We start from the raw sequence: 25,421 nt of genomic DNA on the forward strand, positions 1-25,421 counted from the left end.
GTCGTGGACCCTGGAGGCAAAGGAACGGAAGGCAATGGATTCCTTTGAGATGTGGTGTTGGTGCCAAATGCTTCGTATTTCTAGGACGGAGCACAGGACGACACAGTCAATCATCCAGAGACTGCAAATAAAGGAACGGCTCTCGACAATATGTCTGAGACGAATTCTGCAGTTTTTTGGACATATTGTCAGGCGCGGACCAAACAACCTGGATAGACTGGTAGTTTTGGGTAGCCTCCAGGGAAGGCGAAGCAAAGAAAAAGCGTCTGCGCACAGGAGCGACCAAGTAAAAGAGCTGACTGACTCACCATCCATTCTGCCCTGAGAGAAGCGGAAAATCAAGAAGGATGGAAAGTCTTGGTCGCGTCCTCAGTCATGAGTGTATGGCCAAGAATATTGATACTACCAAACTTAAAAAAAAAAATTTAATCATAAGATATTGCAGGAATTCTGGCAATATATTATCATAATATCTACAAAATAACAAACTTTACAGGAAAGTCATTCAATTGAATGAACCATAAATTGTATTTGAAGCTAAATGGTGATTTTTATATTATTATTATAGGTTAGATTCTATTTTAATATAATATACTGTTTTAATACTAGGTATGTATTTGTTTTTAAATGCCATGCTGTGAACGTCTTAAATTAATGATTTGTAAAATTAACTATACTTGTGTAAAAATACTTTTGATTTGATTGATTGATTCGATTTCATTTGAACTACTCAACTCTTTGAAGCTAAAGAACGATATAATAAATTATCGTTGTTCATAAGAATCTCGACTACTCCAAGGAAAAAGGCCGTAAGTAACATTTTGGTGATTTTGAATTAAATATGAGGTTAGGTTCAAAAAAAAAATATCTACAGACTGGCAAAAGGGCATTCTTCATAGATGATTGCAATTGCAAAGTTACGATTTTTAAATTTGGGAGTAAGTGATAACTGATAACCCCACTGAAAGCCAATGAGAATTAACGTACCTTACACTAGCGTAACGTACCAACACTAAAATGATAATTAACAAATAAAACATAACAGAAATACAAACAAAAACATGAATAAAATAATGAAAAAAAAAATAATTCTGTGTTTTCTTTGTGAACTTTGTATTTTTTATTCGACAACCAAAAGGAATTGAGTGATTTAAAAATTCGAATTGCAAATAAATAAATTAATTAACACTACATATTATTCTACCAAAACGATATTATTCTACCATAAATGAAAGAGAAAAAAAAATCGTTAAAACGATGTTGTACTCATTATCATGATTTTTTTTTCATTTGTATTGCTCTCCTCAATAGAAGCAATTTGTCACTAACGCCCTTTTGGCTTGGAAAAGTCGATATGTACTTGACATGTTAGATTGTTTCCGAAATTTTCAGAGCATAATTTTCTAATATATTTTTTTAGCTGTAAGCCGTTAAGCCTAAAATAGCTATTAACATTAATAATTCAATAAATGAGTTAAAAAAAAAACAACTGGATTATATTAATTTTTGTAGCAGGATTGGTACACCACTAATGTATAAAATATTAAAGGGTTCTGTGACTTCAATTATCTATTGTGAAAACGCTTGTATAGACTCGTTTATTTTATTATATCGTAGTACTTCGTTACAGTTGTAATAAAGCATTTTACGTTAAACTCTTTATTGTCTAAGTAACACCGGATGCTTTTGAGACGAAACATTTATTAAACCATTATTATCTATTTTCTGATGTTGCTTTGTAACTTCATATTATTCCAATCAAATTTTTAGCAGTTTTCACTTTGCAGTTAGTTGAAGGACACTTTCAAAACTTTTTATCCATAAATCTCGTATTAAAAAATATATTATTGTAACATTGCAATGAATATAATATTGTATTCACATACATAATTTAAAAATACCCCAGAATTGAAGGGTGCCAACTTGAGATAATATCGGGACAAAAGTATAAAATCGTCTCTGTTCTGGCAGAACACACTAACTGGAGAATACTAGTTTTGAGTAATTTGACTTTGAAGTTGTTAAAATGTTTGAAATAATGGTCTATCATGTGAGTTTATTAAGTAATCGTAAAAAGGATGACTTTAAAATAAAGACTGTTTATTTATTAAGAAGGTTTCCTGATGTTAAAGTTTGAAATAAGGAACATTTTGGTACTAACTCAATATGTCATTTTTTCGAATTAGTGTTTTCTGCCAGAACAGTGACGAAATATTAATACTATCGACCGATGGTACTTGATGGAATTTTAATTTAAATTCTAATGGATTTAAGTTTTGTACTATACCATTACCTTTCAGTATCTTCAGGCAATGATCTCAAAGATACCGAAAGGCGAAACCTGGGTCCAAAAAACGACTCAAATGGAATAGTACAAAACTTGTCAAAAATATAATTTAAGTATGAAATAAATTTGGTTATTTTTTCAACTTTTCTTTTTGGATACGTCATACCTTTCGATTAAAACAGTAAATATGCGGTACCTTAAAAAAACTTAACGTAACTGCACTTAATTTTATTTTATTCGAAAATAATCATCATGCACATCAAAATTTATATGATTTTTTTGAAGTTATACTTCTTTAGGCGCGTTTGGAAAATCAGCCGAACGCATTGCCTTTACGCCACAGTATGATAGTACAATCGTAACGATTATACAGTATAATATTATAGTTTAGAATTGTGCCGTTGCCTAGGCAGCGAATTTATTATTGTCGGCCATTTGCAATTCCTTACGTAAACAAACTATTAAACGTCATAGTGGCATATTACTTTAAAAATAAAAACAACGATTAATAATTATATAATTTAGTAATATAAGTTAAAGTGTATATAAATAAACCAACGGCGTTCCAATAAGCGGTCCTTTTTCTTGAGTGTGTAATTTGACAAGATAATTAAGAGCTAGTTAAAGGATCTAGGTTATCACAAGTTTTGTTACGCCAAAGAAGTATAATTTCTAACGCGCGTACATAAGTATACACACCGATTTTTTTAATACGGAAACATTTTGATTAAAGCTGTAACAAAATATGGCGAGGAAACAGGTAATTAGTAACAGAGTTGACATCACTAATTAATGCAGTAAATAATTTTCGTTTATAATTATATAATTAATTACACCTAAAGGTCATATTGTATACTCTTGATGGATTCAGCGCTCATACCTTTAGCAATTATAACCATGGGTCATTTGCGATTGTGTCAAAAGTGCCGGCCTTTGTACACAATTTTATTTGAAGTAACAATCCGGTCAAACTAGGAGTTAAATGTCAAAAATATGTACATACTGAACACAGAATAAAAATACATGCATAACATAATAATAATTAAATCAACCCTTGTCAGCTTTGCAAGTAAATTTAATGTCATGGTATTATAATTTCGTTTTTAAATATTATAAAGTACATAGGTAACTGAAAAGATAATACACACTATTTGATACATTATGATAGTTGATGTATTTTTTTAGCAGTAACAAAAGTAGGCCAGTATTTTTGTCTGTGTTAAGCTTTTGATTGTAATATTATAAACTTTTGTAACCACTAAGTTAACCATTAATATATTCATTATAAATACTTCTTATATGTACTGATTTACTTACATATCTCAAGATATTATATTACAAAGTGGGCCATCACCAAGATTACATTAGATAGATAGGTGCAGATGCCTACCAAAATGCGTGAATAGTGAGATAAATTTTAGTTTGTAACAATATCGTATCATATTTGTCAAATAAATGAGTCGGGAACTAACGAAGCGGTCTTGACAGAGCCTTCAATTTATTCACTGATTAACTCAATTATTTACTCACTTAGCAAATTCAGTGAACAACGTGTTCATTGGGTTTCAGTGACGAAGACAGCCTATTATGTGGATATAAATGATTCGTATTCGAACATCACATTTGAATAATAAAGTTATCTGTAAAAAAGAGAATACGTTGTACGAATATATTTTTATAAAAAGCAATATTAAATTGTGACATGACATAAACCCGAAAACAAGTTATTATTGTGAATCAAGATAAGTTTACATGAGCTTGACTGCAGATGTAAATAAGAAATTTTGAATAGTATTTTTTAAGTTATACTTCTTTTGGCGCGTTTGAGAAATCAGATCAGAGTGTATTTTTGGCGTGTGACAAAGTTGCGCACGCCGATGTAACACATAATGTATTTTTTTCACACGAAAAAAAGCGCACTCGAGTGGATTTGAACCACCGTTTGTTGGGTCATCAGACTAACGAACTACCTTTGCGCCACGGTATGGTACTGCAATAGCGACGATTATACAGTATAATATAATAATTGCGAATTTCATAACTGGGAATAAGTTAACCTAACCTAACCTAACGCAATAATAATTACATTATTTACATTTTAATTTTTTAATAAAATAACCAATAAAATTATTTTAAACCAGCGGCGCTCAAATAAGGGCCTTTTTCTGACTGTGTAATTTGACAAGATAATTAAAATAGTAATATTAATTAATATTAATAATTACGGAATGAAGCAATAAAATAATTTTCAACCAGCGTAGCTCCAATAAGCGGCCCTTATTCTGGGGTGTAATTTAACAAGATAATTAAAATAGTAATAGTAAATAATAATTATAAATACGGAATGAAGCAACAAGATAATTTTAAACCAGCGGCACTTCATTTCAACTTTCTACCAATGAGAAAAACAAGTAATTTGGATAGTTCGATGAACCAAAGAAACACTTTTATTTATTTTGTAAACCTGATTCTACACCACCACACTAGAGCTAGTCGAAGAATCTAGGTTTTCACAGGTTTTGTTTTTGTTTCGTTACGCCAAAGAAGTATAACTCCTAACGCACGTACATAAGTACACACACCGATTTTTTTTTTATTTACCACTGTATAGTAGATATGGAGTAAAGATTGCATTTTTTTAGTCAACGAATAATTCACAAGATTTAAGAAAGTAACATTATTTTTATTGAACATACATAATTTGAAAACACTTTTGAGAAATATGTAACCAATAGAAAAATCTTTTTTGAAAAAAATACGACACCCAGCAGGAATCGACGAATTTTAACTAATGATTCTTACAATACTCTCTGAAGCGCTTTCTAAATTGAGTTACTGTTGGCAATCGGCTTTTGTATTTAAAATCAAAATAGGTATTAATTACCTTAATAATTACTAATCGACTTCACAAATCATTTTTTGTTGTAACTTACTTGAACTTGCAATGCGCGTGGGCGCGAAATAGACGCAGGTCTATAATATAATATATAGATTTTTTTTTTCAAAAAAGGTTTTTTCTATTGGTTATATAATTTTCTCAGTATGTAGTGTTTTTAAATTATTTATGCTTGTAATAAAATTATTCAAGTCATGGTAAACGTTAAATGAATACCCTCTACCGAGTAGTCAAACAGTACAACGTCATCGGCATATTCCAGATTGCACAGCCATACCATGGGGATGATAGGTAAGCTTATGGGTGAGAGAAAATCAACAATTTTCATATTAATATTTGGTTTTGCGTCGGTTTGGAATTTAACGTAAAGAAAACCAGCGTTTTGTGCAGTAGCACCTGTCCTGATTCAAATTTCATCTTGATTAAAACGAATAAAATATCAAAAGTTTCGACAGATTTATATATCTGGGGAAAATTTCACTTGACAAAAAGTACTTTTATGCACTCAGCTAAAACTAGATAGCGCTGATTGATCGTTTGCATTATGACGTTGCTGCTTTACACTTATTTTACACTATACGGTTTTAACCGTATGCAAAAAAATCGAACAGTAAAAATACGAAGCAGCAACAAGTTTACGCTCTTTTCACACTATACGATTTATGCACAGTTTTTTTCCGTCACAAGCTCAGTTTGTGGCTGTGTTGTCGATTTAAAACCGTCTAATGTGAAAGCATGCATTAGGTTACGTACATTACTGAGTCATCGGTGGCCGTCCGGGTGCCGTGAATACAGTGGAATGGACAGTTGCTATACGGCACCGTTCCGGTTTTTTACCGTCGCCGTGTAATGTGAAAAGGGCCATTCTCTTCTTCACGCCACTAAGAGAATATCGCCGTTCGATTTTTTAACGTACGGTCAAAACGAATCATGGCGCCTTATGAACACTCACCGCAACTGTATACTGAGCTTCGAAAATAAAGTGTGTGGTGATATATTTTTATAAGTAGGTAACGAGGAGATGAGGAAGTGAATCAAGCAGGCTCTCATCGCGCTGAGAGTGAAGAGGTAAGGGTGGATCTGGCTCGATCATGTATTGTAGATGCCTCACGAGAATTTCAATTTGACTTGTCTAATCTTTAAGCCGGCCGAATTTCGGTATCCTAGGAGGCCGCTAAATACCATCTATAATATCGTCACTGTTCTGGCAGTAGACACTAATTCGAAATAATGACACATTTAGTTAGTACCAAAATGTTCCTTATTTACCGTCTGGAAACCTTCTTAATAAATAAACAGCCTTTATTTTAAAGTCATCCTTTCTACGATTACTTAATAAACTCACATGATAGACCATTATTTCAAATTAGTGTGTTCTGCCAGAACAGAGACGATATATTGTATACGACGGAGCTACGAGACGCTGGTATGACCTGAAATGTAAGTAGACTGGCGCGCGACAGGATTTCTTAGATGCGCTGTGTGGTCTCCATATACTCTAAGAGTCTGATGCAGAAACATTCACTGCGGACCATTTAATTAATATTTAATTATCACATTTAAATAACATGCTAATTATAGCTAATGTCCACCTGATGGGCAACGCACCAGTTGCGTTGGACGCAGTGAATGGGTCATTTTTATACGACCCGGGTCGGTGTGTCAATTGTATTTACCATTGGTGAGTGTGCATAGTGCTCGAAGATGCCGAAAGTTTTTAGTATTAGAGCAAATTTGTGATGTGTGTTTATCTCACTTATCTGATTGAACCCCAGGCTAGAGCCCTGTTAGACATGTTTGTAAATATCGTTGTCAAATTATGGTTGTTTGCGAAGGATTATTCATAATTTTATTATATATCCATCGTTATCGAAAGAAATTATCAATAGCAAAATATCGATGTATCTTTCATAAAGTATTGACACTTCAAAATATCGATATTTTTGTTACGGTCCTGCACTCGTGCGTAATATGAAAGGGGGCGTGTTCATAACAAAAGTAGTCTATGGTTAAGGATTCCTTAACTCTATACTCAGGATTGTCTATAGTTAAGTCATCCTTTTCGGCGACTTATCCTTAGGAACGATTTCTTAGATTCTGCATGCGGCTCTAACTGAGGAGCGGATATGGTCAAAAAAGAAAAGAAGATGAAATTAATATTATTGCAAGTGTGTTAATTTTGAGAAATTTTATTTTAACTTAGGAATGTTAAACTTTAATTAACAAGTTTAATTAACAAATTCAATTGTTTTGTTTTCAACAACGGAAATCCTTACCAACGGGCCCCGATCCTTCACGTGGTCCAGTGGAAGGTTTATGTCAGTAATAAGACTCAATGGATGCTAATCTTCAGAGATGTTTATTCGTCAATACTCAATTTACAATTACATGGTGTATAAATAAAACGAAAAGAACTCAGCAGAGTTCGATTCGCAGTGAAACAACTCGGTGAGCAGAGCTGAATTATGTTTGAACAAGTTGAATGGTCCGAGTTGAATGAATCCAAGGATCATTTACAACAGTATTAATATGAAATAGTAAGTATGTAATATTAGTGACGCTTAGTTCATGTACAAGAATTTATATGTATGTAGTACACAGCTAGACATGGTGGATAAATTGGGGTTGATCAATAATATAATATATTGAGTAGGTACATTGTAATAGTTGAAATCACACCGATCGAATATTCTTAACAGTAGTACATTATTAGTAACTTAAGGGACCGCTGAAGAGCTCGACGTTCAAATATAATTCAGTATAAAAAGGACCTCGGCGTTTTAACTACGTTAATTAAAAATCGATCTTTTCGCAAAAATCACTAATCATCGGAGATTTTATTTCAAGAAACATTATTATTATTACTGATAATTTCTGCCGCGGAGCATTTTTTTTTTAATGAACACCTGCGAGATGTAAAGCCGATCAGAAAACAGGGCTGTCAAAATAATATTAAGCATTCATATTTTTAAAATGTTAATTTCATCATAGTTTTTAATCAAACCTGTGCAAGTACGTACTGATAACTTGGGTGGATTTTGTAGCAAACATACTATTGATATATATATACGGGTATATTATTATTATAACCCAATTCAAATTGAACATAGGTTGATACTCAAATACTATTATAGTATGTTTATGATTTCGAGAAAATAATACGATGGTATAATTAATCCATATCAATTATTTGAAAACATTACATTCGCACTTTGCACAAAATTACAAACACATTCGAAGTTTGCCGCACACGTACAGACCACGTGATATTTGTTTACGCAAAATCGTCGCTTTTCAAAATGGCGAATTTGATTACCAGATTTTACTGCGATGAATCAGCATGTTCCTTTTTGTCTTTTTTTATTCGTAGGTTTTTTTACTATGTACACCGAGAAATTTCCATTTATAAACTCGAAAACGATTTTTACAGAAGAGTTTTGGAATATAATGCAACCAAAACTGGAAAAAATTCTATCATGGGTGTTGACTTCCTGAATTAGCTAACCCCAGGTCCATGCCACTACGTGAACCACAGTGGATATTAAGCCATTTCTACACTGGCAACAAGTTGCTGGCAACCTCATTAAATTTTACGATACTTACCATAATTGCTTAAGAAATTTTACGATAATCATCATAATATCATAAAGCATCGAGGTTGCCAGCAAATTAACTTGTTGCCAGTGTGGACCCGGCATTAGATGCACAAAACTTAAATAATATATATTATAAATAAAAATTTAAAATTATAAATATATATGATTTATGTCTTCGACAGCCCTGATGAAATAAATGTGAAATATGAGTCGGATCAGTCATAGAGCAAATTTATTAACACAAACAACTTTGACACGACCTTTTTATATTAACTAGTAGACCAGATATTATGGACCACATGTTAAAAAATCATATTTTCAATTCTCAAGGCCAATTCTGTAGAACGTCCTCTTAAGGGTATCGATGAATCAAACAAACGACAATTTATTGTCATTGAAAGATATCATACAGAGGGCAGTTACAGATCTATAACACAATATTCAGCAGTTTTTTTAAAGATATAAACATAGATACAAATGATTAATTTCTAAAAAACTGTATTATCAGCGTCTATCATAAAAATAGTCAAACCGTTGATCGTATGGCAAATGTTTCTTAATCATAGACAGACACAATATCAACTCGCTAAAATTCAATAATTAAATTATCCAGTAGTCAAACACGTGACCTTTAGTTCACTGGACGTATGCATTATTATGGCGAAGTAAACTCTGCTTGATACTTAAGATGTGTGCGGGTTGTGATTGAAAGGGTACTTTATGACGTCATTTGTCAGTATAGCGGTTGAGTATAAATAAGATCCTAGGAAACTCGAAGATGGAAACACGTCCTTTACATTTACCATCTGATATCTGCCAGCATAAATCACACTTACCTCATTCGCGAGGTGAACCTACTCTACTTTATAGTTCCATTGTCAAATATTTTCTCTTGCGTTTCTTTTTTTAATTTAACTGAAATATTATTTAAAACAATTAACGTATTTATACAACACGAGTGAAACAAAATATTTTCGAGGTACAATAAAACGAATAACAATATGGTTTGGCCATTTATATTCGCATTCGTCCTTTCTTTTCACCAACTTCAAATCCCCAATTATTATCATAAAATGACCAGTCACAAGTCATGAGCGGCCGTGATGAAAGTTAAGATCAGTTAGCTCAAGACATCGTGTGCGTGTTGGCCTGTTACCTCTAAACCACAAGTTTATTGATAAATTCAATTATTATACATACTGATTCAGAAGTGTTGGCCGTCATCCCTTATTTCCCCACCTACCTCACATCCTTATTTATTATTGTCACAAGATCAGACAACGAGCAATTGTGGGTCACCAATTGACGGTGATTGAATATCATTCAGTTAGCTCAAGACAACTGGTGCGTGTTGTAGTTTGTAACCACAGTTTATTAATTAATTCAATTATACAGACTGATTCAGAAGTTGTTCATGGGCCCCGGCCGGGTCAGCTTGATATAGTGTGACCGTCGTCCAAGCGATACTTCTGAATACCTGGCAAGCCGTGATACCGGCTTTTCATCATTCATCAACCTCATTTATTATCCATCAACAATGTACCGTCAAGTGCCGTGCACCGGGTAACCCAACAAACCATACCGCGCGAGTGATCGTGCAACCAGACCACTAACCCATCATCAACACCATAAGTGCCCATACGCACTTGCAGCAGGCCGCCTATCGTTTTTTGTATGCCGGCTAACCGCAACGGCCTGCCGCATATCGCACTTTGCATACAAAAACGATAGGCGGCCTACCGCAAGTGCGTATGGGCACTAAAAGCTCATTGTCTGGCATCCTGTTCAACCCCACCCCCCCCCCCCCCCAGATCTCGAATCTAAGCATCACCTTCAAATCACAGTCCACTGCTAAAATCACCACCACAATATAATAATGAATTCTTTCGAAAGATAGATAATAATATGTTTATTTAATTATAAAATACTTTACATACATATTTGTGTTTTAAATTTATTCATACAGAGTGCGTTTGGGGCTTGCCTTTCATCCTAGGGCTTTGGTGAGATAATTATAATATATTTATGTGATTTTCTCAAAACCTATGTGTTTGATTGTTTCACTTCTACTGCAACAAAACTGTTTCACTAAGGGAAGCTGTAGTGTAAAAATATATATAGTTATCTATTAATAATATCGATCGAGGGTACTTGATGGTATTTAAATTTTAGTGAATTTAAATTTTACACTATTCCATTTGAGTCGTTTTTTGTGACCCGGGTCTCGCCTTTCGCCATCTTCAGGCATATGCGCACTCACCAATGGCAAATACTCACTCAGTGTTTATTTATATAGGTATGTATATATTATAACCCAACACAAAAAAAAATATGTGCCGCTATATTGAAGAAATAAAAGGTTTTTTTATACCTATCATATCGTACCAAAAAAATTATCTGCTTATGCCATTATAATTTGAAATTGAAAACTACTTGACCAATATTTATGAAAGTTTTACAATTTACATATATACTGCATTCTCGGTACAAGTTTTTCGGAGTTTAAGCTCAAATCATGGAGCCCCGTTACTAACTAACTTATTTTTAAATGATGCCATCAATCGGAAATCGGAAAACCTGTATCAATAGATTTATAGAGTTCGGTATACATTGCCATTAGATGGTCATTAGATACTTTTATCATGTTAACAAAGTGTGGTAATTAAATAGTAATTAACTGGTCCGCAGGAATGGGCCATTTAGTGCTGACACCGCGACTGGCGCGTTTGGAGTCGTTGGCCATTAGATATAATTAACGTGTTATTTAAATGTGGTAATTAAAAGGTTAGCAGTGATTTTGTTAATTTATAAATGTAATAAAATGTGAGGATACAATGTTAATAAATTAATTTTAAAAAAGTAATTAATTTTGAGTTTAAAAGTGAAGCTTTGAGACTTCACCTTCCTTACTGTAGGTACCGTTATTTTTTGTGAAATTTCACATTTTGACATATCGAGAGTCGAGGTGAAAGTGTTAACAATATCGTTCATAAACTGTGTAATTTTACAAATATTGGTCCAGTCATTTTTAAGTAAGTTATATTTTCTAATTGACATACATTAGATACTCCAATTTTATTATTAGCAATATATGTAACTTTTCCATATACACATCAAGTAATCAGAGCTATTCTGGGTTTTTGACTAAAATTCTCATGGACAACGACTACAGGTTCATTCGCCTTATTAATTAATAAGTGGTATATTTTTTTTTTAAGTTTGAGAAGATCTGCGAAGGCCAACACTTTCACACTGACTGAAATATGAAAGAAAAATGTTATCAGAAAAGATATTCTAAACGTGTGTAGGTATTTTACCTCATATTTTAATAAACACAGTCGTTTAGATTTTTAAATACTATTATTACCTACGTATGATGCTGATCACACCCACGGTGGCCGCGCGGCTTAAGCGTTGGACTATCACGCCGTGGTGTGTGTGAGTCAGAGTATGGACCTAATAGGCTGAGCAAGTGGCTGACATCCATTTCTCGTAAAAAAAAATCTGTTAATACAAACCTCTACTCTGTGGAGACTAGCGGATCCAATCCCGAGCCAAAATTCTGATCCCGGGATTTCGGGATTACAATTTGGATTGGCATTTTTTTCATAGTTAATACATTTTTTTTATATTTACAAATAACATTAATAAAATCGGTCAAAAATAAATCTAGTATAATTTATACTATCTAAGACATTTTTACACAACGTTTTCATTAGCTCGTATTCTTATTTATCCGATGGTTGTTTGTCCGGTATAAATCTTGCAATCGAGTTTTAACTAACTTCCCGGCTAGCTAAACATTTCAAACTTTTAAAATATATCAGAACACGATGCCAATGCATTTTTTTAATACTTTTAGCCATTTTTAAGCAGAATCGAATTCATTTTCAATTAATTCTGTTTTGTATAGAAAGTTATTTCAGAAAAATCCATAAAAAATTAAAGACTATTATTGGTTACTAAGGCGGTGGTCCTAGCAACTAAATTATTAATATATACGTGCGTTACTATGGAAATCAAAATGAAATGTCAAAATGACATTTCAATATTTCATATTTGTTTGTTTTTTTGTTTTTTATTTAATTCATATCAAGTACAAGTAGTTAGTATAATAATTCAACAGAAAATTTAAAAACGTTGTATATAAAAAGTTCTTTTTATCTTGTAATTGTTATTGTTAATTATGTTAATTGTTCAATCTTGAAATTACATAAGTTTAATGGAGTATATAATATTGTAATATAAATAATAATGTGAATTTAATATGAGATTGCTGTTTCTGGTAGTAAAGACTTAATGAATGGGTTAGCTAGATTTAAAATAGTAAATCAAATCGTGGTGTATGGCCTTTCCGCTTCATAAATCTAATTAATCAACCAAATATGAAACTGCCGTAAAACTTATGAGATCATGGTGGAATTACTTTGTTAAAAGTGCGAAGAATTGTTTTTTTCCAATTTTTCTCATTTTTATTGATTTATGTGAAAAAAAATGATTTCGCAACTTATATAATATGGGTATAAATCAAACTTCATTCAAACTTAGTTAATTTATAATTTAGTTATTTGTTATTAAAAGTATTTTTTCTGTTCTATTTTCGTTTTTATTTTATTTTCCATAAAAATTGATAAAAAATCAATCCCGAAATCCCGGGATTATGTTTACCAATCCCGGGATTCATAGGTATCGAAAATAGCTCGGGATCCCGGGATTGGAATCCCTAGTGGAGACCCATATGATCCTTTTAGGATCGGACATGGTCGGAAAAAATGCTGATTCTATAATTCTATAAATAATAATAACTATTGACTGAATGTCTGACTGATTACCTTTTTATATAGTTACCGTCGGCTTCTTTTTTTACCATATCAGATCCATATATAAATAATTACAAGATAAAAATAACTTTTTATATACCATGTTTTTAAATTTTCTGTTAAATCATATAAACTTGACAATTCTATATAAGTATTAATACTTCAGGACAAATAAGGCAATTGTCAACAAATCATTTTTTTGCTATTTTGCAACAAACAAACAAATATAGAATACTGAAATGTCATTTTGATTTCCATAGTAACGCACGTATATATTAATAATTCAGTTGCTATAACCACCTCCTTAGCAACCAATAATAGTGGATTGGATTATGGATTTCTTCCGAAATAACTTTTCATACAAAACAGAATTAACTGAAAATGAATTCAATTCTACTTAAAGATGGCTAAAAGAATGCAATGGCATCGACGTGTTCTGATACATTCTAAAAGTTTCAAATATCTAGCTAGTCGGAAAGTTAGATAAAAATCGATTGCAAGATTTGTACTGGATAAACAACCACCGGACAAACAAGAATACGAGCTAAGAAAAACGTGGTAAAATATATATAGATTAGGTTTTGTTATTGTTCTGTTTCTTTATGTTCTGTTTGTCCATGGAACCGTAATATTGTTATTATTGTATATAGTATATATCTATGTAAACTGTACTTCTGTCAAACTCTCAAATAAACACGTAATCTACATCATCCTCAGACTTCAGTTCATCTCCTCATCACACCCGCACCGTCATCACATACATCCAAAGTTTTTAAAATTATTATAAATGATACATTATTACGTTAAAGCTTCGCATTTTCATAGTAGGTAGTTGTTTAGCATCATAATTAATATTCATAATGCTAAAAGTTCATTGGATTCATTTAAGTATTCGCAGCGTTGAAAATTTCAAACATGAAATTTGAAAACTTTGAGCTAAATAATTAATTATTTAAGAGCTCATAAAATTCAACTTGTTGTTAGCAAACCTGTTTGTTATCCACTCTTTATAATTCTCGAAAAATCCGCGATGGATTTCCTTTCTGAATTATTTATCATCCTCTTATGATACGAGAGAGAATTATCTCAGAGTTTCACAAAATCTTTGCTCGTGAGAAAAGATACAGCTCGATACTGCGATATGGAATAATATTTTTAGACAACATTGAATCAATTCTGAATATACATTATATATTTTTTTAAAGTTTTCAAAGTATACTATGATTACATACGGTAATGGTAAACACCTCGCTAATAAGTCATCGTTATGATAGATAAGGACGTATCTTTATAGATTGCACCAATGTCAATTAAATACGATTTTTGCATTTATAATTAGTTTTAAATGTATCATTTTTTTGAAGCGATTGGTTTTAGATCATTTCATTAACAAATAAAATTCATTATCAAATTCATTAAGTTAAGTGTTAGTCGACAAATATTTTTTAAAAGCTTTTAAAATTTCTTATTGGTGGTAATTATTTTAAGCTAGTATTATATCAATATATCGTCATGTCCTCGCATCAGTGAAAGTATGACCTAATGGTAGGGAGGACTAAAAATTTTGAAACGATATAATATCATGGGGATGCTGCCAAAACGTGGTAAGTCGATTATTTATGTATTTAATGTTAACAACAGATAATGTATCTATATATAAATATGTATGCTAGAAATATAATTCAAAGTCATCCGATATAATATAGAACATGTAAAAACAGTACAAAGAAAGGCTAAGGTAGACGCTGTTTTATAATTGCATAGTTAAAATATGGTCTACTTCTTTCGCTCGATATTTTTTCATGAAGTTTTTATGCAGGTTAGGTTAGGTTAGCCTGCGCGCCCATTAAGTTGTGATTATATTGAGATGCACGTCGCGTACCATCACGTGACATCACAGTAAGCTGCCGCTACGTAAGCCCCCATCCTGTACCACATTTTGAACCTTTAAACGAACATTGTCAGTTAGAAAAATCTGCCGAAATCACCAGAACAACAATAAGTTCACCTCACGATGTACCACACTGCATCAACACCTGCATGACTCAATGAACGTTTTTTATCATTTTCTACATGCCTATACATTTTGCACTCATGTCAAAATCGGGTGTTTTTTTTTATTTTTAGCGGTTGGCACTATGTATTTTCTATAAGAATATTGTATATTATCTATGGTCTGTAGGTTGAGTTCTGTTCAAAATATTATCTATGGATGTAATATCGTAAGTAAATTTATCGTACGCATACGTAGAAACTGGTAATATTAATTGAAATTAGCGTGGATAATGAATAATAATTTAAAATACTAATACATTAAAGTTGGCACTATCCGTCATTGAATTTACAGAGATGATGATCGTTCAAAATATTCTGCAAAATGACGATACCATAGACTAAATTTGCCGCCGTGGCAGCGTGACAGTATGCGACGTGCATGGTGTGGTTACATTTTGCACCTTGTATAACCCGCAAAGACATACAACGGCGACCGGATTCTACATTTGCTACGGCGAAAGAGTTGACAGGCGATAAGGTGGTCGAATGCACCCTTTATTGGTTCATATGGGAGCAGACATGCCTAACGTCATCCCCTTAAAATATAAAAAAAAAAAAATGAGAACCACTTAACTAATATAATATTATAATTGTATGATACTTCTAATTATACGTGAAGTAAAATTCTCTTTCATATAGTTTTATATTTAGATATCTTATAACATCACAAAGTAAATATATTTTATGTGTTCTTCTTGCAAGCATGGTGAAATTACCGCCTAAAAATATTCAACTAAGGTATTTATTCAAAATAATAATAAAAAATCAAATAAGTAGAAAATATTTCCTTATATAATATATACAAGAGTTAACCGTATTCTGTGCCAGTCAGTGTACATTAATCATTGATATATAAGTGCGCATATTGTCTGATGATGCCGAATGTTGAAACCAAGGGTGCAAAAATTTACATAGGTCAAATATGTGGAACACGACTTAACTGTTATCATGAAACTGAATACACCATATTGTCGAATATTGAACAGCTAGGGTAAGGGCGGTGGTAAAAATGGAATAAACACAATGCGTTTTATCTTATTCAACAATTATTTTAAATTTCAATAATATCACATATTTAGAATTATTATACATGTATTGTTCACGATTTGATAGCTTTCTAATGCGTAGTCCAATGCATAAGTTACTTTCTTCTAGCACCACGGATTCCGAGTTTCCAGTGATTTATGGTGAAGGCAAAGGCTGGAGGTAGGCTGTTAAGATCCGACACAAATAGTGCACATTTTGCCAGTCGAACGTATCTGTTATCATTGAACTAAGAATACAATATGTCGATAGTGTTTGTTAGTTTTCAAAATTCAACTAAACCTTGACTAATCCAAGCCATAGTAGACAATTAATAGTCAAGACTCCTTTATCCATAAAATATCTAAAATTATACCATTAAATCATATACAATTTTAAATATTTTATAGGTAGAGGAATATTTTTAATCGATTATCGTTTGACTGGGCAGGGCTTATTTAATTTAAAAAAAACTAACCAACACCATCAATACGTATTCTTAATTCTACGAAAATAAATAAGTTTGACTGATAAAGTGTGCACTATTTTTGTAGGATCACCCAAAGCGTACCTAAACTATTATGGTTTGGCTTAGGCAGGGTTTATTTAAATTTGAAATACTAACCAACACCATCAGAAAATTATATTATCACTGCAATAAAAAAAAAATTGTGTGACCGGCAAAGTTTAGTGTACACTGTTTGTGTAGAATCTTAACAGCCTACCTCCACCCCTCGCCATTGTACAATATAATATAATTATTTATTATATATCGTCACTTCAATACTATAACTAGATAACTTGATTTTCAATGTTTTTGAGATAGGTAGCTAACGAATATGATTCTACATTTCCTTCTCTACAAAATGATAAAACTATGTTGCTCAGAAGTTAATGGGAACTGTATTCATTTTGTGTTTGAAAATATTATATAACTTTAAAATAATTAAAAAATACATTAAATAAATAAATTAATATTTATTATCTACAATATTTTTTCATACAAATGGACATTTTTTAATTATTGTTTCCAATAATTATACAACCACAATTTTACATTTTTATTTTAAATAATACTTTTAGCCTAGATTTATGTTAATTAAATAAAGTATAAATTTCATTTTCCCAACACTGACCAAATCAGAGTAATTTAGTTGTAGTATTGAGGTGACGACATAATACGTAATTTTTAAGCCAGGTTGTTTCTGTAAAAGATTTTCACCAGGTGTTTCAATTCATTCTCTTTTGGCTTTTTGTTGTATTAAAATAGAATAAAAATATTTAGTGAAAAGTTTTACATTTGGGATTTGTGAGCCTGTTGGGATTTTTCTCGTTGCCCCTCTGGGACATTCCGCCCGCGATAGAAAATATGAGTTTTAAAAGTGCAATATAATAATACGTAAATTTTATATTTTTCCCTCGTATCAGCGCATATTTTTCTTGTGGGTGTATATAAAAAAATACATGCGATCGCATCTCTAAAAGGCGTCTAAGCTATTTTCTATGTAGTACTTCACTTAGCAACAAGATGTTTAAAATAAAATATAAAATAAAATACGAATTTGTGTTGCTTCTTTTGTATTCTCGAAATTATTCAAAACATGACCTATGTCTGGAAAAAGATCTGCGTATATAAACCCACATGAATAAACCAATATATTGCATCTGGCGAAAAATGTTGTACACAAAATATCACTGAGATAAAATTTGAATTGTAGAAAAATTTCATAGATAAACTCAGTGTTATCGAAATTCAAAGTATACACACATATCCGTAGCGTAGGTGGATACTTGAATATTTTATAAAATGTAACAGTGGATATTGTAATTCCACATATAGTTCTTAAATGTAGTTCAAGGTAAAATATAATGTCCAGTGAAAGACATATAATATAATATTATGTGACCAAAGATGTTGAAATAATCTTTTTTACGGAGTTATGATCTAAATGAATAAAATCCGCCAGTCTTAAGTAGGCAGGCAATAGCAATAAATTTACATTATTTTTAACATGAATAATTATGCAAACCACTGAGAAATACATAATATTATCAAGGTTATGTAAACAAAGTGTTATGTATCCATAACTTTCCTATATATGAAAATACATTGTCGTTTATTTAATTCATCAATACCCTAAGTTACTAATTATGTACCATTGTTAACAATATTCAATCGGTGTGATTTTGACTCTTGCAATGGCTTCTTCTTCTTTCACCCTATTGTGACCCAGCATTGGAGTATAGAGCAAGCAAAAGTTTGCGCCACTTCCCTTTTTTCCATCGCCAACTCTTGCGCCTCCCGCTATGCCAGGCATGCAGCGCGTAGATCGCTTTTGTATCACCGGGTGAGCCATGGCGATGGAACCCGTGAGACTGTGCTAAAAGTGTACAAGTGCACTCTTTGGCAGCATCCGGAACACATGTCCCAGCCACGTAAAGCGTCTCTTTGTGATTACCTCAATCACTGAAGGCTGCTGTATCCACTCACGAGCACGGTCGTATCAATGTATCTCTAAGATTCGTCGGTGACATCGATTCTCAAAGCTCAAAAACCGAAACCTTTCAAACTTGGCAATGTACTTACTCAATATTATATTATTGATTAAGCCCAATTTATCCTCCATATCTAGCTGTGTTACTACATATATGTAAACCTAATGAACTAAGCGTCACTAATATTACTTACTTACTATTTCATATTTAAACAATTGTAAATGATTCTAATATTATTCAACTCGGACTATTAAACTTGTGTAAACTTAACTCAGCCCTACTCCTCGAGTTGTTTCATTGCGGATTGAACTGTCATGAGTTATTTCCCTTTTATTTACAACATGTAACTTTACTTTGAGACCATGACGAATAAACATCGCCTCAAATTAATATAAATCGAGTCTTATTACTGACATACATTTTCCACTGGACCATGTGAATGATCATGGCCCATTGATAAGGGTTTTCCGTTACCGAAAACAACAAAAGCAATAAACTTCTAAGCAAAACGTAAGCTGATGTTTTGTTTTTGGGGCCGCGACTATTAATTATTGACAAAAAAAACAATTAACTAGTTACCGATGCAACCACATGTCATATAATAAATAGTTCGGTTCGAAAATTTACCTGCTTTCAAAATTCTCACGAAATGCGTATACAAACTCCTTTTATTTAGAGTCCAAATTGTTTATACTCAGTCATTTTTTTCTTCATCAAGTGACACATAGAGCTTGTAGTAAGAGAAAATATTATAATGTATAGCTTAGTATAACCATCCTCTCCTGACCAAACACCATTGTTTGACAAACGCTTTCTTATGTAGTAAAAAATGAAAAAAATGGTTGCAGACAAACTTACAATAGTTTAATTAACAGATTTAAATAAAAATATCCTGTGATTAGTTAAAATATACCTAATCGTCTTATGTTTTTTAATGAAGAAGATGTGTCATTTTATGCTCTTAATTGTAGTTTCAGCAAGTGTTTAGCACAGAACAGGTAATACATAGAATTCCGATATACAATATTCAACACACTACAGTTTGATGCACGGTTTTGAATGTGTGAGTGTCCTAATAAAAATGAAACACGCATTATGGACGTGCAATAGTATATGTGATACACCAATATTAAACGAGTGTCAATGCATAAACCGATATTCGACGAATGACGTATTCTTGACACGTGTTTAAGTTTATCTTGTGTTTATTCCTTACTCGAGATCGGTTACCTGCTACTCCTTATCCGTTAGGTATTTCAGTTCCCAGTTCCTCTTTTTAGATAATTAATGTATTATGGTAACTGACTCAGGCATATTGTGAAACATGAACCCATAAGTTGAGACGGTATGGTTTGGTTTGATTTAATTAACATAATTTCATTAAGTCAATGTGCACCTATAATATTTTTGTATGAAAAAAGTACTAATCCTTGTGATTTATAATAATTAAAACCATCAGTATGTATAGTGAGGAAATGTAATTTACTATATGTTAGAGGATGCGAATTTTTTACGAAATATTTTTCAAATTAACAAGATGGCAGACCCAGTAAAAGTTTATAGGTCATATCGGAAAATTGCGTGGTATTAGGCGGACATAAAATGATATCGGTTTACATTTTTCTGATGTGAAACGTACAAATGCCGGCAAAATGATATATTATTATGATCGTAATATAAGTAATGGGAAGTATTCAATCGAAACATATAAGATACAGAATATTTTATAATATAATTTTGAATATTTTAAGTTAGTTTAATGTTCCCATACAAATTCAATTCATCAAATCGAAAGTTAAGTAGAAGTATAAAGCTACGATGTATTTAATTACGAGTTACGACGACCCATATAATAGTATATTAAATTATATGAATAATGTCTTTATTATGTGTTTACATGCTTATGTAAATGTAATACCATGCGTTCATAATATCTAGATTGTTTTATATTTTCTTATTTTAAGCTGCATATTATAATGAATATCTGTACCTGAATGTTAAGTTTAAAAATAATCATGTCAGGAAAATCCAGTTTAAAAATCTTCATGCCCTGATATAAATGTAGATACTTATGGATTTATTATTTTAAGATATTCATGTATCTGTTATGAATATTATAATATGATGATTATGTACAACATCTGTACATAACTCATTTCTTGGCAAAACTAGTCTTAATAAACCCTGGCTCTCTGGTACATAATACTATATTTACTTGGACTTAATATTATGCGTAATCGGAAATCTATTTTAACATGGAACATGTTTTACTCATGATCGCACATGCAAAAGCGTTACGAAAAGTAAACGTAAATTAATAACTATAGACGCGCAGCCCGCCCCGATTACTTACGCGCGCCGATTATTTTCATGTTACGTTCAGTAGCCTACATTCTGTGCGACGTATTGTTCGTGTTATTTATTACTACGTCTTCTTTAGTTTTATTATTTCAATTACATAATTTTCAAAGAAGTAAAATTGTTTGAATCCTTTGGATTCGGTTACTTTGACAAATAAATTTTCTTTATAATTTAGACAACCAGCATTCAGGGAATCAGTAGGCCAAGCATGTCCCATGTTTAATAATTTTAGCCATCAGTATAAATTTGTAGGTCTGTAGTAGAATAATTCCGTTGCCTAGGCAACGAATTTATTATTGTCGGCCATTTGCAATTCTTTAAGTAAATAAACGATTAAACGTCAGAGTGACAGTTGTTACTTTAAAAATAAAAACAACTAAAAATAATTATATAATATAGTCATCATCATCATAATCAGCCTGAATCTATCCACTGCTGGAAGAAGAACTCTTCGAGCTGCTTTCACTTCTCTTGGTCCTGTGCGTTGCGTTGCCATGTACGTCAGGTACGCAGAATTTTATCATTTCATCGATCCAGCGGCCTCTAGGTCTACTTTGCGGACGTTTTGTACTTCTTGGATACCACTGGATGACTAGATAAAATAAGACTAAAGTATATAGAAATAAACCAACGGCGCTCTAATAAGCGGCCCTTTTTCTTGAGTGTGTAATTTAACAAGATAATTAAGAGCTAGTCGAAGAATCTAGGTTATAACAAGCTTTGTTTTGGTTTTGCTACGCCAAAGAAATATAACTTCTAACGTGCGTACATAAGTACACACACCGATTTTTTTTTCTTATACTATGTATTTTCCTGATGTTTTTCAAAACATTGTTTTTTCTATAATAAAGAATCAAACATTCTGAAGTCATATTATATAGAGATAAATTGTTTATTGTTGTATTATATTGTATTGTCTTATATTATCTAACTGTGAATATAAAACTAATACCTATGATGTTGTATTATAAATTTTAATACATATGAAACGTAAGTTAAATTTTATTTAAAAGTTGACTACTTAATTATTTCATTCAGTAAAAGAAATTTTTGCTTATGTCACAGATATCAACAATATATTATTATCATTAAACTAGAACATTTCTCTTACTCGTCAATTTAAATGTCAACCGTAAAATATTAACCGTCTATTCTTAAACGCATTTCTTGATGGTCTTTTACTGTTCTTAACTGTAGTGGGTGGTTAATCTACTGCACTATGTATTCACATACGTACCTTTTGACTATAAATACCTTAATATCACGCACATACGTTTACATTGAATATCCCAAAGCCGCATTCACGTGTCACTGTCACGAATGACGGTAGTGCAATTCTGGTGCATTAGGGAAATAGTCATCACCGGCGCAGTTATAATAGACCTCGGTGGATATCCGGAGCAATTTGTAAACCCCTAAGTACTTTCAGGGGCAGGATGTACGTTAGTTAATAAATAATGAAATAAAATTGACAAAATATGTAATAAATTACTTAAATGAAATCTGTCGTTTGGAAAAAACAATTATTTAAAAAGTCGATTAATGTAAAACACAGTAAACCTTTACCTGAAAATGATAATTCTATACGTAATATTAATGATCCGATCATAACCGATCAACGTATTTATTAAGAGCATACTTCAGTGAGACGGCAAATAATTTTCAACTATAGGTTTGTTGGGTCACTACTGTGGTGTTCGATGTGTAGGTTGAGGATGATGATAATGAAGCCTACGATGTAGTTGGGTGAGATATTTTATTAGCATCGTATCGGTACAATAGTATATTATTATACAATGATAGTTACGAGCTAGGTACTTGAATTCGAGTGACATCTAGATAAATTATTCTTCGTTATTTATACAATAAAAAGTAACACATTAACATAAAATTCTGGTACAAAATCATATTAGACTAATTATAGAATCAGCGTTTTAAATTGAGTAGCGAAATGAAATATTATTTGTTATTACAGTTGTACGAAAATATGATTTACCTAACCGATTTATTTTTTATTTTTTTTTAAACGGTACATGTTCAAACACGCGCGTTAATATCATTTTACTCCCTACTTTAATTATAGTTTGTCAATTTATGGCTACGGCCGTATGTTGTAGCTTAACCACTGGGGAATGACAAAAGAAATGGCGTATTTCAAAAAAACACTACCTTATTCTTAGGTCAATAATTATTATAAAGCAATCATTATTCATATTATCTTTATCACACTTGAATGGTCAAAGACATAGCTTATATTAAGTATCTTTAGAATTATCTTCAAATGTGTTAATCTTGCCGATTTTTTGAATAATAAAATGCCTAATTCTTGTCAAATTTGGGATCACAGAGATTATCAATATAATTTTTTATCGTGAATATTTTACAAAAATTATCTCGTAATAAATTATACTAATGGTTTTATAAATGCGTCTAAAAATTAATTCATGTAAAAAATCTTAACACCACTGCACAGTTATGTACCGAAATATGACTATATTCTAAAACATTAGAGCGAGAGGTTTAAAAGAATACTATTTTATGTAACAAAAATACTTTATGCAGTCATAAAATGTTTAAAATAACTATAAAAGATAATAAGGCTTCAAAATTATATAAATAGATTATCTACAACGTTTAAGGAGTGTCCAGGATCATGGTTTGAAAATACAATAAACACTCAATTTTGACCTACAACGAGCACGTGGGCCGTTAAGTCGCGTTTTTATGAAATTAAGATGTTAATGTCAAAATGTGAAGAGAATTGTTCTCTATTTAGTGTATCATAGATTTTGTCATAATATGTCAGAAAAATAAATCGATACTTATTTTAATTTGTCGAAATAGCTTAAATTAAGAAAATCATTTTTAACTCTAAGTAAAATGACTTATTCAAAATATTGAACATAACACTTTTCTACTAGTGTAAAGTGTAGCATAAAAGCGTACTAAAACAGAGATATTTAATAGTCAGGAATCTGTCTAGCAGTGGCGAAGGCTCCATACTAATCGATTATTTAAAGCCTACCTCCAAGAAAACTATATCTTCAAGTATTTATTTCAAATTTAAATACATTATTAAAACTTGGAATAATTTAAAATATTGAGTCATCTATGGTCAGAATTTGAATTTAGAATGGCGACTGTTTAAATTAGTCAAGTTTAGAATCAAACAAAAAAAATTTCAAAAAGTTTTTGTTCTTTGAATGACGATTATTGACATCATAATCGAAAATTGTTTTCTATACTTATGATGAATCATCTCTTCAGGCAAGTCTACAAATTTTGTCTCGTTTGGTAAGCGCTCGAGACACAACTTATAACTCTTAATGCAAATTTTATTGTCAATGCCTGCCGTTTTAAGCAAATAATAAATAAATAAGATGATTTAAAATCTTTATTGGGTTCAATCAGATATAATCATTAATTGTTTTTAAAACAACAAACAATTGTATCTCGTTAATATTATTTAGATTAGTTCAGTCATAGACAAACATAATTTATATCATTTTAATTCAGTCAGATTGTTGTTCCAAACGCGGTGGTAAAGTTTTATTTTGTTAGATAAAAAAAAGTGATTTATTGTGTTCTGAATGTGGATAAATTATCTTATTTTGTACTCTAAGTCATTTGTCGGTGCTTTAAATATATAAGTATTTATAAAATGTCTAGTTTACCAATTGATTTTCAAAATTGTAAGTATGACAGACCAAATTTTAAGAATATCATTCTCGAGTTTGAGGTTTGTTAAAAAATCATACATTATCAAAGAAGGTCAAGGGTTCATTTAGATTTGCACACAGCAGAAAAAACTTATATTCGATATTATCACAACAATTTATATCATAAATATTCATTTTTAACTGGTAGTTGTAAAATTATTCAGTGTG

Source organism: Rhyacophila brunnea, unplaced genomic scaffold, assembly GCF_057557595.1.
Source record: "Rhyacophila brunnea isolate RB1 unplaced genomic scaffold, BYU_Rbru_1.0 scaffold_14, whole genome shotgun sequence".
Classification (NCBI taxonomy): Eukaryota; Metazoa; Arthropoda; class Insecta; order Trichoptera; family Rhyacophilidae; genus Rhyacophila; species Rhyacophila brunnea.